Here is a 15186-nt window from a genome sequence, read left to right as displayed (position 1 = left end):
GTGTTTAGAAGACGGCGCAGCTGATTATACCAACTTTGAAGATCGACTCCTATCATTTCATTCATGGGTAGGAGTTCCATCGGCAGTTGAACTTGCTAATGCTGGATTTTTCTACACGCATAGCGGCGATACGGTGGAATGCTTTTATTGTAAAGTGCGCATTAATAAGTGGGAGGCCTCCGATGTACCCTTAGCTGAGCACCTTCGTTGGTCGTCACGTTGCAGATATGCAAGATTATTAAATCGTATGGCCTGCTTGAAGATTAATGAAACAGAGAAGACCTACTGCGTTTGTGGTTGTAGTCCGGGCGCTCATCTTATTTAATAAAACAATGCGATTTATTTTTTTTATTGTAATTATGGCACATGGTATTGTAAACATTTTAAATAAACATTTTAAATAACTTAGCTTGTTATTGATGATTACAAAGAATTAAGAAAATCTTCCAAACTTTGAATTGCGTTAATATCGCGATGTCTCCATGCCAATGTTCTGCAGGTGCCAGGGATAATGAATCTTTTGTCGTCCGTTGATGATAAGGCTATTTTGTTTGTCATTTCTGTGTACATGGTGTGCAAGTGAGATCGAAAACCGCTCATCTGCTTCATAATCACGCCACCTTCTTCGACTACTTTCTTATAATCTTCCTCTTTTAAGCCGTTCTTTATTACATACTTTTTTACCCCTTTAGCTTTCTTATCTACACGATCACCTACATTGACACAGTATGACTTTGCACCTGCACCGTAAAAACTAGCGATGGGGACACCGCAATATTCATCTTTCATCTTCCCCACAACTGAAATGTTGCGTGGAATACCGTGTACATTATCAAGGGGAAATTTAGATGTGTCATATCTATCCAAATATAATTTCATGTCATCATAGAAATTATTAGTAAAAATCTCCAATATAAGGGAATCGGTGTCTGTATACAACAAAGATACTTTATCTTGATATAATGGTTTTAGAAAATCGTAAAAGAACTCGTACATAACTGTTTTGGATAAATCTAAAATTGAAAAACCAACATACACCGGTTTGTTGTACTTTACGGATACCTTGGACATTTCAATTGCCACGAGATTTTCAGAGAACACCGATAAATTTTTAAAATTTGGTTTAGATATGTGCCCCTCAGCTCCAGGCTTCTTACCGATCCTCTCCCAGTGACTTACAAGTGCAACGTTAACTCGTTTGTCAACGTTTTCCATAGTTTTACCATAAATGCTGTTATTCATAGTTTTTATAGTGTCACGGCCCGATTCGCTAGTTTCACGATTACGCAGTTCCGTATTTAGATCAATATATGATTTTAACCAAGGCGATTGCATAAATTTAACCCCGCGATGAATATTTTTTAAAATTAATCCGTGTTGCAGGCATTGTCTTAGCATTCTATAATGTAAAACGTATTTTTCCTTATGATTTAAATTTGGAATTAGTTTCTTATACTTTGACCTTGAATTTGGCGGGGTTATAGATTCGGGGCAATAGGGCATGTCATTTTGCAAATTGTGGAGGGCCTCAGGGTACAGTAGATCAACTTCTAAGACATACCCGATCGGTGACTCATCTGATATTTCGAAAACATTAAAATTTTGAATTTCTTCGGGTGTGAGCCAAGCAAAGTCACTTTGTGGGATAAATTGTGTTTGGGAATGGCCATAAAGATTGCATGCATCCAGATAAATAATAAATGAGCTTGGTTTGGAAGGATCGTAATTGGGAAGAAATTTATTGTTAGCGATTGCTTTGCGTTTGGTGCACGTACTGACGCCGCCTCGAATACCACGTTTAAAAAAATGAAGCATGTCAATATCTGTCAGTAATTCTAATTCCACATCCGTCTTTTTTAACATAGCGTCCCAGCTAAGGCTAGGACCGGTCAGATATTGGGCAGCGTCAATTTCGTACTCGCGTAAACACACGCCTCTGTAGTTTTCAAATATATCGGCCAATAAAAGCACGTCAGATTTTAAATAAATGTCCGAGTATTCGCCCAACGTCTGGCAATTAAATAAATTCCAAACTTCCTGAGCACGTCTGTATTCTTCATCGGTAATGTCCTGCTCGTGCAACATATCAAAGAAATCGCTTTTATTGGGGATCGTAGTTAGATTAAGCTTATCGTATGAGTCTACAAACGAATACGGAAAAACACCTTTTTGTCGAATTAATTCAAATTCACGTCCAGATCCAAAAAATTTTGTAATTTCAGTGCACTCGCTATCACTCAAATTTTTAGCAAGAACATTTAATGAACTGGCCAGAAAACGAAAACTATCGACGAAACGTATTCTCCATATTAGGTTTTTTGGAACTCCGTTCTCCACGATTTGATCTACTACAATATGCTTCGAAAAAGAAATGTATTTTTCCTTATTTCCGGCAATAACGTCTATATTTTCATTCTCTAAAGCCAGGGATTTAACGAAAAGATGGCTGTCGTACCCGGTCAAATTGTGGAAAAATACAGGGATAAAATTTGGATTTTGAAGCTGTAAATTACATATAGAATGACATAATCCGGCCCTGACGAAAGAAGTCTGATGGTCGTGGTCGATCACTTTTACATCTCCCTCAACAAAAGGTTTCTCACAAATCCCACAACTTGTGGCAAGATTAATTTGTCTCCGTTCCTCTTCTGTTAAAATTTGTAAAGGTTTACTTTGCTTAAAATGTTGATTGTATATGGTTAGAATATCATTCTGTAGCATATTTATAAACTGCACTGGGGCATTGGCACCTCGATAAATTTGAAACTTTGAAAATTTATCATCAAAAGAACATTTAATATAATACGCGAACGAATATGGTTCGTGCTCAAATGTTTTGGTAGTAAATTGAAGAAGAGGATTCGGTTGAGGTCCTTCTATGGGCTTAAGCAACGATTCGAAATCCGCATAGACAACAAACGGGGGTTTGATTTTATTTTGGTAATTATTAAATTTAAGTCGATTATCAAATGACGGCTGGCCCCACTTTGTCAAGATAGGTTCCTTTGTAGGCAAAAATGTACAAACATAATTACAATCGAATCTAGAATGGCGCCACAGGTTTTCCTGACTTGTAAAATATTGCAAGCATCCGTCACATAGATAAATAGCTTCTTTGTGCTTGGACACTTGCATGGAAATTAATCGCGACATATTAGAAATGTAGCAGTAGTGACTGTTGCCATCTAAATTAGACAAGTATAAAAGATTTACATGCACGGCTTTCTTTTGTTTGGTATAATGTAAAGGACCTACTACTTTATATGTCATTTTACCTTGTTTCTGTGTGTCCTCCTCTAAACCGTAAACGTTAATGGACAAGGGATTCATTTCTTCAAATTTTGATATCGCATCTAATTTTACCGGGAACGTTATTCCTTCAAAATTGAACTTTTCTAAATAGTCCGGATACGAATCCGGTTCGCAGGGATGTCCAGTTGGAGTATAAATAGCTGCAACTAGCGCCCATCCAAAACATCCGAAAACCTCGTTCTTTACATTAATAATGGCTCTTTTGCGTGAGATAAATGCAGGGGTCGGTATGAATGAAGAAGCTCGTAGCGGGTTATATTTATTAATGTTCACTTCCATATATAACCAGTGCTGAAGAGCCCATCCTAGAACAAATAATTATGTAAACATGGCATAAACAATTGGATATTAATACCTGACTCGCGATGTTCAAATTCCGTTGCGTCAACTTCCAGTTTTTCGATGATATCCTTAAACCATTCACTTAAGTCGGAACTTATCGTCAATACTTGGTTACGAGTATTAAAAGACTTAACTTCTCCTCGATCCTTCGATTCCAAAATAAAATAACCAAACAGCTCGCAGTTCACCTTAACGCTACCCATGATATCAATTTGCTCACGAACTAATTTTTTTATTACGTCAGCCAACGATTCGACAAATTCCTTCAGATTAATGTATTGTGTATTCGCTGATATTCTGTAGCTCACAATGCGAGATTTGAAGGCTGACGTAATTACTTGAACACCTTCAGTTGAAAACGCAAGGGAATTATTTTTATGTTTGACACTTCGCAAATGTCCAACATAATCTCGGCTTGAAACGTGCTCCGAACACACATCGCAAAATCTCTGGGTATCGTGTGCAACTTTGAGCTTCTTTGGAGATGGTTCTTGAGCTACGATTTAAACACTTTTTTTTGCAAGAGTAATAAAAATTCCTTACCTCTACATGACTTTTTGAGATGGCGTCGAAGATTGCTATTAGTAGCGAATGATTTATTACATTTTTCACACATAAATATTTTTGATTCCTATAAAATTGAGTCACAAATGAAATAATTTCGCAACTTTCTCACCTTATAAACGAACTTGATCTCCTTTTTTAAATAAGTAGTTGGTACACCGGCTTAACGATCCCCCAAAATCTGAACTCTTCAATATTTTTACTGGAAGCTCCTAGATAACAATAAATGACAAAAAAAAGTAACTCCACTCAATTACTTACCCTACGGATAACTGTTGGATGTCCGCTAATAACTTTGCTCTCCTTTCAATAAGGTGCTCCACTTGGCAATGGCACCACTGGAGATCGCAAAAATTGTTTTCCCGTTTAATAGATAAAATCTTAAAAAATCGAGAAAGTTGTTTTTCGGCGTCTATAAGTTGACGGTTAAGGCATTCAATGTCACCGAAGATTTCTTCAAGAAGCGAATAATCGAAATCTGGACAATTTAAATCTTTACAAATATCTTCTATTAACACGTTTTCTTGCACATCAGCTTCTTTCGCGGGCACGACTACAATGTTCTGCAATATTTTAATACGGGGCGAAGCACTCATGCTTACTGCAGCTGCTCGATATTTTTGCACTATATATGTATGGGGTTTAAACTAATTGATCAAGGAGCATGATTGAGCATTCCCTCTCTACAAATTATCTACCAATATCTCAAACTATTTGAAGATATCGACTGCCCATTAAAGATTTTTTTTCTTGGGATTCGTGCTCCTCCTAACGAATACACCTCTCGAAAAAGGTTTGGATTTCCCCATTCCATCGATATTCGCATATATAAGGTTCTTTGGTATAAATACAACTTCTTCAGTTAAAAAAATTCATAACATTTCGTTAACAAACATTTAGTTAATATGGAAACTCACGGTAAGTAGAACTTAAATCTTTTAGGCATCAAAGAAAGTAATTACTTATTTTCCTATCAGAAATCGAAATTTGGGATGTGGTTCCTTTCGAATTATGGATAGACCGGCCCGTAGATACCCCCAAGACGGTCATCGTGAAAAATTTTGAAGGAACACCCCTATTTGTGACAACGGTTCCCCCCACCGGCCCGCCTATCATAACATCATTTGGGCCGATCACATTCACCATGCGTGAAACCAATAATAATACACTGGAATTTTTTCTCATAAATACTTTTGAATAAAAACTTTCCGATTTCTATTACACTTTTTTACCTTTTAAGAATAAACCCTTGACCAAGCATTTCGTTTTAGAATAAAAGATAACAAACCTTACATCCATTCAGTAGTCATGTATAAAACGTTAATAATAATGGGTTAAGTATATAGTTTTGTCTTATAACAGGATTTACTTTGTAAAAGATTCACCAAGTTATGGGAAAAAAAACTCACATCATTCGAAAACTCTTCGATCTAGGCTTATAATTTTTTATTTAGTAAATTTATTCAGTTACGTAAAGTAATAAAGGAAAATAAATGAATCCCATTCAAAAATAGCTAAAGTGTGTGTATGGCTGCTAAGCGCCTGCAACCCTTAACGCGAACACGAAACAATGACTAAATACGAGTGAAGTGAATGTTTCTGTCCATTTTTACGTTTTATGAGAAAGCTGTTTCATTCTAATTTAACTTAGAGACATCCAAAATTCGATTATTATTTTTATAATCAAACTCACACTCAAAACGAGATTTATTACAATAATAAATTGTAAATCCATTAACTTTTACGCGTATTTCAAGTCTGTTACTCATACACCGTCCATCATTCAGACGTGTTAAATCATGTGTAATTAAAATATTCGTAGTAATTTAGTGCAGTAATAAATTAGACATCCATTAACTTAATACAGTCGAACTATGACATCAAAATAATCATACGCGATTTATTCCATTAAGATTGAATACACATACGCATTGATTAAAAAATACCTACTTTACTATCTAAATAACCTAAAAAAAGTTACACGGCACTTGATATTTGTATTTTATCTTTACCCATAAGTGTCCACTTAACTAAAATTTTATGATTCCTAAAAATCCGAAACAAATGTATTACGCTATTTCAGACCCTTATTGAACTGTATAAGGAATGAACGACAGTTTTACGATGGTTTTTTTCGCGTTTCGGATTACATTACAATTAATTGTATAAAATTCCCTATAAAATATGTAGACCACTTTTGCTGTGATCGATAGATGAAATGAAATGCTACTTCCACTTAAATACGTATCCGCGAATTTGTATTTATCACAACACCTAATTATGGGTGATTTTGCTTTACGTAAAACGGATTGGCTTGATTACGTTTATTGCTTAATGTGATTCGAAGTTTATAGACCACGATTCATTTTTGCTTATTTATTATATTTAGATCCAGGTTTTTTTTCCCTATTAATTATAGGCATCCATTAAGCACTTGTTTACTTTAAATTAAATTATTATCACTTTATAGAGGAAGACATATTTGGGCATGTAATAAATTGTAAATGCATTAAGTTTTACGCGTTATGTTCCATTAATTGGTAACACTTTTTTTCCTGTATGTAAAACGCATTAAACTTACTAAACTACATAAATTACCTCAGATTCCCTGCGATAATTTAACTACATCAAACCCAAATTATTATAACAGCGCTCGGGCAAACTGTCATTTAATGACAAGCACGGTCTACAGAAAATGTTTCTGGCCAGTTAATACTGAATAGATTTCAAAAAATTAAGGACCAGTTAAACGAATGCACTGTAATTTACTCTGGCGAAATTTTGCTAAATTTTTGTTTAACAGGGTAGCACACTCATGAACGTTGATGTTTTTTCAACTTCATTTTAATACCCGAGCGCTGTTCAGGAAATTGGGTATTTTGAATATACTGAAACACGACTTCTTTGAATCTTCATAATTTATTACACACTTAAATGAGATTACTAAGAATTAAATTTATGAACTTTTCCTTGTTCGAAATACAATTAATTTATGAGATCTTTCAGGCTCTTTGCGTCTTGATAATTAGTTACGTAAAATGTTTCTTTTTTGCGTTACGAGTTTACGACTAAAGACGAGATCACGGACGGCCTAAATGGACACCCGTAAGTCACAGAGGATCCGTTTACCTAACTAAGCAAACACGGCTCATTTGTGACCCCATCAATTAAGATAAGATCAAGGACGGCTCAAATGAATCCCCGTACGTTAAGGAAGGATCATTTGAGACCCCAATGGGTTGTAACTAGGTCATCCAGGATTCTCTGAGACCCCACTCGCATTTTAAAAGTAGGTCAGAGGATTCATTGAATCCCCATAGGATTCTGATCAGGATCTGCGCATCCCCATCCATATAGAGCCTATATGCGCGGAACCCAAGGTCAAAGAGGATCTGCGCACCCCCATTCTTTCCCTACTTTGCACAATTCATACAGATACATATTAGCAAACATGCCTTACCTGATATCAAAGTAGCTGAATATCTTAAACACAAACACAAGAACAAAGCAAAAACTCTATGAATATAACTCAGAATGCAATATTTACGCTAACAACAAGCTTTCATCACAGCATACCCAGAACAGCATGAAAACTCACTAGCGCGGGAAAATTTTGCGCAACTAATCGCGCATCCTGCCATCTTGGTATAGATTTATCATGGGCGTAGTCAATTTGTTGTTTGCGCGATTCATTATTTCTTTCCTAGCAGTGGCGTAGTAATCTTTGTATATGAATCTGTGTGGTGAGCTTTTGTGGCTGTAATAATGGAAACGAAGATTCTGATTACCGAACCCATAAATTGTTGGAAACTAATTATGTTCGTTACATTTGTGGATACTTAATGCAAAAAGCATTAGGAAAACACTCTTGCTACATATGTACGCAGTATGCAAAAGCATATGAAAACCTGGACGACACCTCTTTGTATTGCTACTTTAAGGCATATGACAATGAAAACGTAGACCGGTCACTTTCGGCAGTTTGAAAATGCCGCATGATAATTTTGTGAGTAATTGCATTAGTAGAAGTAATTTTCCAAAAAAGATTTGAAGAGTGTATATTATCCAATAATGTTGTACATAATTTTATTTACATACTACTCCACAATACTCTCCACAAGTGAAATATTCACACCCTTGCAAACACTTTCCATTGCAATATGTTTTAAAACTTTACATTCGGACCCGATTGTTTTATACACTAAAAATTATAAATAGGAATTTTAAAACAAATAACACTCAAAAACTTATTATCTGGCGCCACCAATAAAGTTTATTCTATCTCACATTGTTCTTTTCCTACCTTAAAAAAACAGTGCATCGATATACAAATCTACTACTTGATACGGTCCTGTTGATACCTATACCAAGCTGTCACCATTTATATTAAATTTTCTGAATACGGCTCTGCCTTTTATACCCTTAGAGAAATAGTCTAAGTTTATACCAATGCAAATGGCGCAAGGTCAAATTTAGAGAACAAAATTTTACAGGAGGTTCTGGCTATGCTGTGCTTTCATTACAACAATCAACATTTGGCGCCAAAAAAATCAACAGGTGGTGACGGCGGTGGTTCATGTCCCTAGCATCTCTAACTAATCGACTGGTCGCACCCGACGATGAAATATACTAGGTATTTGAAGGGATATAGACATCTCGAACGTGACGTTTAAGATTCTATTGTTTCACAAAGCACTCATGGGAGTTGACATTAGAATCAAATAAAATCGGTTACGCCAGATCTATGTGAGATCAGGAGATTATAAGTACTGTGATGTTGAAGATCCGAAGACTTAGCAGGGTCCCACCCCTGAGACTTGTCCCTCGTGCGGGACAAGAAAGCCTACAGTTGGGATTCGAGGTTAATAACAGTCACTATTTTGGTTACAGTAGTCCCATAGGCCATATCTCTGGAATTACTTGTTTACGGCGAAAACTGTTAGCTTACATATACAAGTCCATATAAACATCAAACAATTGGATAATTTCCAGAATTTAAATTAATGACTTCACTGTAAAATGTGCCTTAATGTTGTAGGTAAATTACTGTAATAGGTCACATCTCTGGCATAGGTACTGATTTAAATTCGCTGCAAATTGTAATGATAGATGAACTAAACATGATCTCAGTTCAAGGAATAGAGTAATTAAAAATTAGGTAGGTACCTATTTTAAATGATACGTGGTTTAGTAGGTACCAGTGATTTTATAATACAAATTCTGTAAAGATTTCGCTTTGTACAGTCCCCAATGCCGCATTTATTGCCGTATGCACCGAAAAAATGTAGGCTGAGCTTAGCTTATCCATGGCAACCATTGTCCCAATAATCGTTACCATGGATATTAATTAATGAGCAGTAGGTACTCAAACTATCATTAATAAATTAACGTGATAGGAGGGGTCTTAAATTGGAACCTTGACGATACCCCAGAGATTTATTGCGGACTCCACCTTATTAATTGACACACGCCGGATCCGATTAGAAATTCAAACAACCTTACTAGAAGGTGTTGTGAAACCCATAATAATATTGGTATCAAAAGATTATGAGGTGTCCGATTACAGGCTTTAGATATCTCAGTGTAAGTCACATCAACCTGTCATCTGGAATCTATACGCGGTGGCCTGAAAGATTTAGTTAATCCGTGACAAGATAGTGATGGGTGTGTTAGATTTGAATGTAAGCCAGAGACACCTTGACACTGACAGAAATCTTTCAAAACAAAATAATTAGGCAATAGGTAGTTAATCTTGTAAAAAGAAAGCCTCGTAAAAGAAAGAGGGCGATGAAAAGTAAACAATGAGTCCTGCAGCTCACACGAAAACATTTGTAAAATAAATACAAGTACTGTACGTTGCATGAGTACCTACGTATAAAAACAGGAACACGTGCCCAGCAAGGTGTCGCTCATGTTCAAAACGTAGACACTGGAGTGCTATGTGTAACAGTAAAAAGTCTGTGCGTGTAGTCGCGTACAGGGATTTTGACAATTCCTAAGAACAAGATGTAACGGGAGCCTGCAAACGTATTTCCTTTCACTTGATTTCTTAAATTGTTTCTATTGATGTTTCATGGTGTGTTTTGCAAATATTTACGAAAAAGAATAACTCTACCGCAGAAGGCACTGTGTGTCCTATTGTCCTAAGATGCGATTAAACAGACAACCGTCCGTAACCTCACCGATATTGTTCTTTCGACTGGAGGCGATTCGACAGTCATTCATTGTTGATCGCCCGATAGGTGATATGAGTATTAGAGAGTATTATATAGTATGTCTACAATAGGCCAACGAGGTGAAAAAAAAATTGTTGACCCGTTGCTATGGGCACACGTCACGTCACACACGTCAGTACGAGTGCTGCCACCCAACGATGTAAATCGTAATTTCCCAGTGTTGGTAATTCAGTCTGTATGCGTATAACCAAAGCGACATAGCAAACCTAACCTCATTTTTATTAGAATCTAACCAAAATAATTGTTGCATTGAATTGTAGTGGTGTGGTAGTGGCAGTTTAGACCTCAGAGTAAGGAGCTTTATCTTCTCTAGGGGGGGGCATAGTGTAACCGTTTAGTGAAGGATTAGTTAAGTACTCAATGGTGTAACCCTTCTTCAACAAATTTTACTGAGAAAGTAAGTCATATGTCTTATTGTGTTCGGATCTCCCTCTGTATTGTTAAATACCAAAACAGATTTTTACCAGATTTACGTATTCCATTATTGTTATTAGGTATGGATGGAGATAATGACACACTAGTCATTAAAATCGAACCGAAACAAGAAGAAGAAATCGATTCCGTTCTTCAGGAACAGCACGTTTCCATAAACAACGAAGTTTTGGTGACAATAAAGGACGAAATTACCATTAGCACACCGTGTTCTCAATCTCTTTATAAAGAAGAAGAAGTACAGCAATACCCTGAGTTTCAGCGTCACCTTTTAACCCTGTGTGAAACGGTGTCTAAAGATTTTAAATGTGCTGATTGTGATTATGAGACCAATAATAAATGCAACTTGAAACGACATCTTCTAAAACATAAACGTTCTAAGGATCTCAAATGTTCTGATTGTGATTATGGAACAAATAATAAATACCTCTTCAAACAACATCTTTTAACACATAAAGTTTCCAAGGAGTTTAAATGTGGTGATTGTGATTATGAGACCAATGTTAAGGGTACTTTGAAACAACATCTTTTAATACATAAAGTTTCTAAGGATTTTAAATGTGCTATTTGCGATTATGGTACAAATATTAAACACAACTTCAAACAACATCTTTTAACACATAATGTTTCTAAGGATATTAAATGTCCCATTTGTGATTATGGGACAAATCATAAACACCTCTTCAAACAACATCTTTTAACACATAAAGTTTCTAAGGATTTTAAATGTGCTATTTGTGATTATGGGACAAATGATAAACACAACTTCAAAAAACATCTTTTAAAGCATAATGTTTTTAAGGATTTTAAATGTCCTGATTGTGATTATGAGACAAATGTTAAAAACTATTTCAAACGACACCTTTTAAAGCATAAAGTTTCTATGGATTTTAAATGTACTACTTGTGATTATGGGACAAATCGTAAACACTACTTCAATCAACATCTTTTAACACATAAAGCTTCTAAGGATTTTAAATGTACTGATTGTGATTATGAGACAAATATTAAGAAGTACTTCAAACGACACCTTTTAAAACATACACTTTCTAAGAAATTTAAATGTGTTACTTGTGATTATGGTACAAATCAAAGATACCTCTTCAACCAGCATGTTTTAAGACACAAAGTTTCTAAGGATTTAAAATGTGCTACTTGTGATTATGCGACAAATGATAAACACAACTTCAAAAAACATATTTTAAGACATAAGGTTCTGAAAGATCTTAAATGTGCCAATTGTGACTATGAAACAAATTATAAATCTGATCTTAGACGACACCTTTTAAAACATAGAGTTTCTAGGGATTTTAAATGTGGTCATTGTAACTATGAGACAAATAGGAAATTCTATCTTAAACAACACCTTCTAAACCATAAAGTTTCTAAGGATTTTAAATGTGCTACTTGTGGTTATGGTACAAATCATAAATCCCTCTTCAAGCAACATTTTTTATCACATAAAGATTCTAAGGATTTTAAATGTACTGATTGTGATTATGAGACAAATATTAAAAAGTACTTCAAACGACACCTTTTAATACATAAAGTGGCTAGCTAAGGATTTTAGATGTGCTCATTGTGATTATAGGACAAATGAAAACATCTTTTACAACATAGAGTTTCTAAGGACTTAAATGTGCTAATTGGGATTATGAAATAAATATAATAACTTTGACTTTGAGCAACACTTTCCGAGATACATTAGGCATTATCTGCAAATCACAGGTGTTGCTAAGCTTAGGGCATTTACGCTGAAAGGATCCTGGCACGGCTCACTGCAAATTAGCTACTATAATTTAGATATGTATTTTAGTACATAGATAAGTACATTAAAAATTGTTCCATTATATAAATATTTAACAAAATGCGTCATAAGTGTATCTAGATTACAATAAAATATAAAAATAAAATATACTTTTATTTGCGTTTCTATTTTAGATACATTTGTTTCAGTGTATCTAGATACAGATACTTATATTTTGTATCCAGATAACATATTGTGATATTGCGCTATCTGGCAATTTTAAATTTGAATTGGTCCCGCTTTTATGTATTTACTTTAAGGAGAAAACAGCAAGTTACGCCACTGTGAACACTCGCGCTCTTTGCAAAGACGAAGTTGGCGGGCCGGCGCCAGAGAAATATAAATTAAAAAAATTCAACTGTTTTTCTTTACACATTTGTTTTCTGAAATAAAAACAACTGAATGCTGTCTTATTATGGGAAATAAAATGTTTCATATAGAAAAATTGTGTAGGTATACTATATACATAGTAAGTAGGTACTATATATTCCATACATAATGGGCCGCACCCTGTATGTCAACTATGCCCAGTTGCCAAAGTTAAAATAAACCCAGAAAGAGCGTCTAAAAAAGCGACAGAGAGAACCTCGGTGTGACCCTACGGGGTCATTGGATTTGACCCATTTTCAATTGGCTTGTTATATGTGTTAACTGTGCAAAGTTTGAACCGAATCGGTCCAAGCGTTTGACAGTTATCGTGTTCACGGACAGACGGACACCATCGACTCCCCTATCGCTTTGCTCTGCCGCTTAATAAAACGAAAAGCACAGCATATAGGTATAGGGAATGTAATAATTGATCGATGTAGGAATTTTTTTCGACATTTCAAAGTGCAAAAAGACAAAAAGCAGGTTTCATTTGAAAAAACTTGTTAAGGATTGAGGTTATTAAAGTTGACCATTAGTTTTAAAACACCCTGTAGATGGGCGATCAAAATTTGAATCATTCTCATATAGCATCAAGTCAGTAGTATTGTTAATTTTGGAAGCCTTTTTTAAATTCAAGCCAACGCAGTGACAGGTACAGGGCCCTAAAGAAAAGCAGTCAAACGTCAAAAATGTACCTATCACACAATGTAGATTTCGAAAATGCAATAAAATACAGGGTGTTCTATTTGAAATACGATAGTTGCTATCCACATCCGCTAAAACCCGAAGTGAAACGATCATGATAATATTTATACAACGGAAATTTTTCTAAGTTACATGTTTTTGATTGAATTAGACTATCATCTTCCAACTTAGAAAAATTTCCGCTGTAGATTTTGCGTTTTTTGTAAATTTCTCAGCTGCTAAAAGGAATATCTAGATTTTTATTTCAGAATAGGTGGTTTTGAGGCAATCAAAAATTGTTATAAAGAATGACATTTTTGCGTAAAGTTAAAATTAAAAATTTTTTCCCTCTTGTTCAGTCCATCCGGGGACACACTGTATATCATGCGGAAGCACGAAGAATAAATGCGGCAACTCTTGTGGATGCCGGAAAGAAGGTACTTTGGTAAATAGGTCTTGGGGAAACATGCACAAACATTAGAGAAGAAGTAGTAGATGATAGACTCGAAGCATACGAAAATATAACGACCTTCTAACGATGATACCATTACCTAGAACAGGTCACCAACAATAGATGAGGAAGTAATTTATGACGAAGACGATTAAAATTCATATATTAAAAGACGTAAAATGAAAAGAAACCGTGGAGTAGACTCGGGGATAATACCTCAAAGATAAACAAAAAAAAATGGGAAAAAGAAACAATTTTTTACCAAGAACGGTTCTGAATCTTTATTTTTTGACTTAAAATTTACCAAAAATAGACTATACTGTACCATTATATTGAGATAAGTGACATATACGTATAGAACGCGAGATATGAGCGTTTAAAAAAAATCTGATTCAAAATGGCGAAAAAACGGTGAAGGGTGAGAGTGCGTAAACTCTGTTGAGATGAGACCCTTTCGACCGAGGGACAAAACAAAAATTGTACCCAAAATTCCTGGGCCCCGAACTAGATTTACCTACTTACTAGCCCAAGTTGCTAGTAAGCAAACATCCTTCAGCTAATTTTGTATCTGTAAAAAAACCTAATGATTTTGTTGACGTCACATTATTTTTTTAAACAAAACCTGTGAAAACATTAGCATTCAACACGCTCAACGCGTAACGTCGTGGGGCTGATTTTCAAACGACTATCATTAAATCCTACCCATACTACATTATGCAAATTCGCTTCTCAACATCTTCATCTTTCAATCTGGAATGCACGCCTAGTAGGTACACTTCTTCATCGGTATCCAAATATAAATTTTCTAGCGTTTAACGCTTCAAAGGATTCGCGATCTCTACCTACTTTTACACAAAAGTGCGCGGCTTTTAATTATCCTTCCTCCTCCACTAATCCAAAATACCAGCAGAATTAATAATCCGCGACGTACTTACACGATATCATATAAAAGTACATTAAGTGACGTCAAGAGTAATATTTGAAAAATA

The sequence above is a fragment of the Photinus pyralis genome, unplaced genomic scaffold (genome assembly GCF_008802855.1).
Source record: "Photinus pyralis isolate 1611_PpyrPB1 unplaced genomic scaffold, Ppyr1.3 Ppyr1.4_LG6, whole genome shotgun sequence".
Classification (NCBI taxonomy): Eukaryota; Metazoa; Arthropoda; class Insecta; order Coleoptera; family Lampyridae; genus Photinus; species Photinus pyralis.
Note: the sequence above shows the minus strand (reverse complement) of the source record.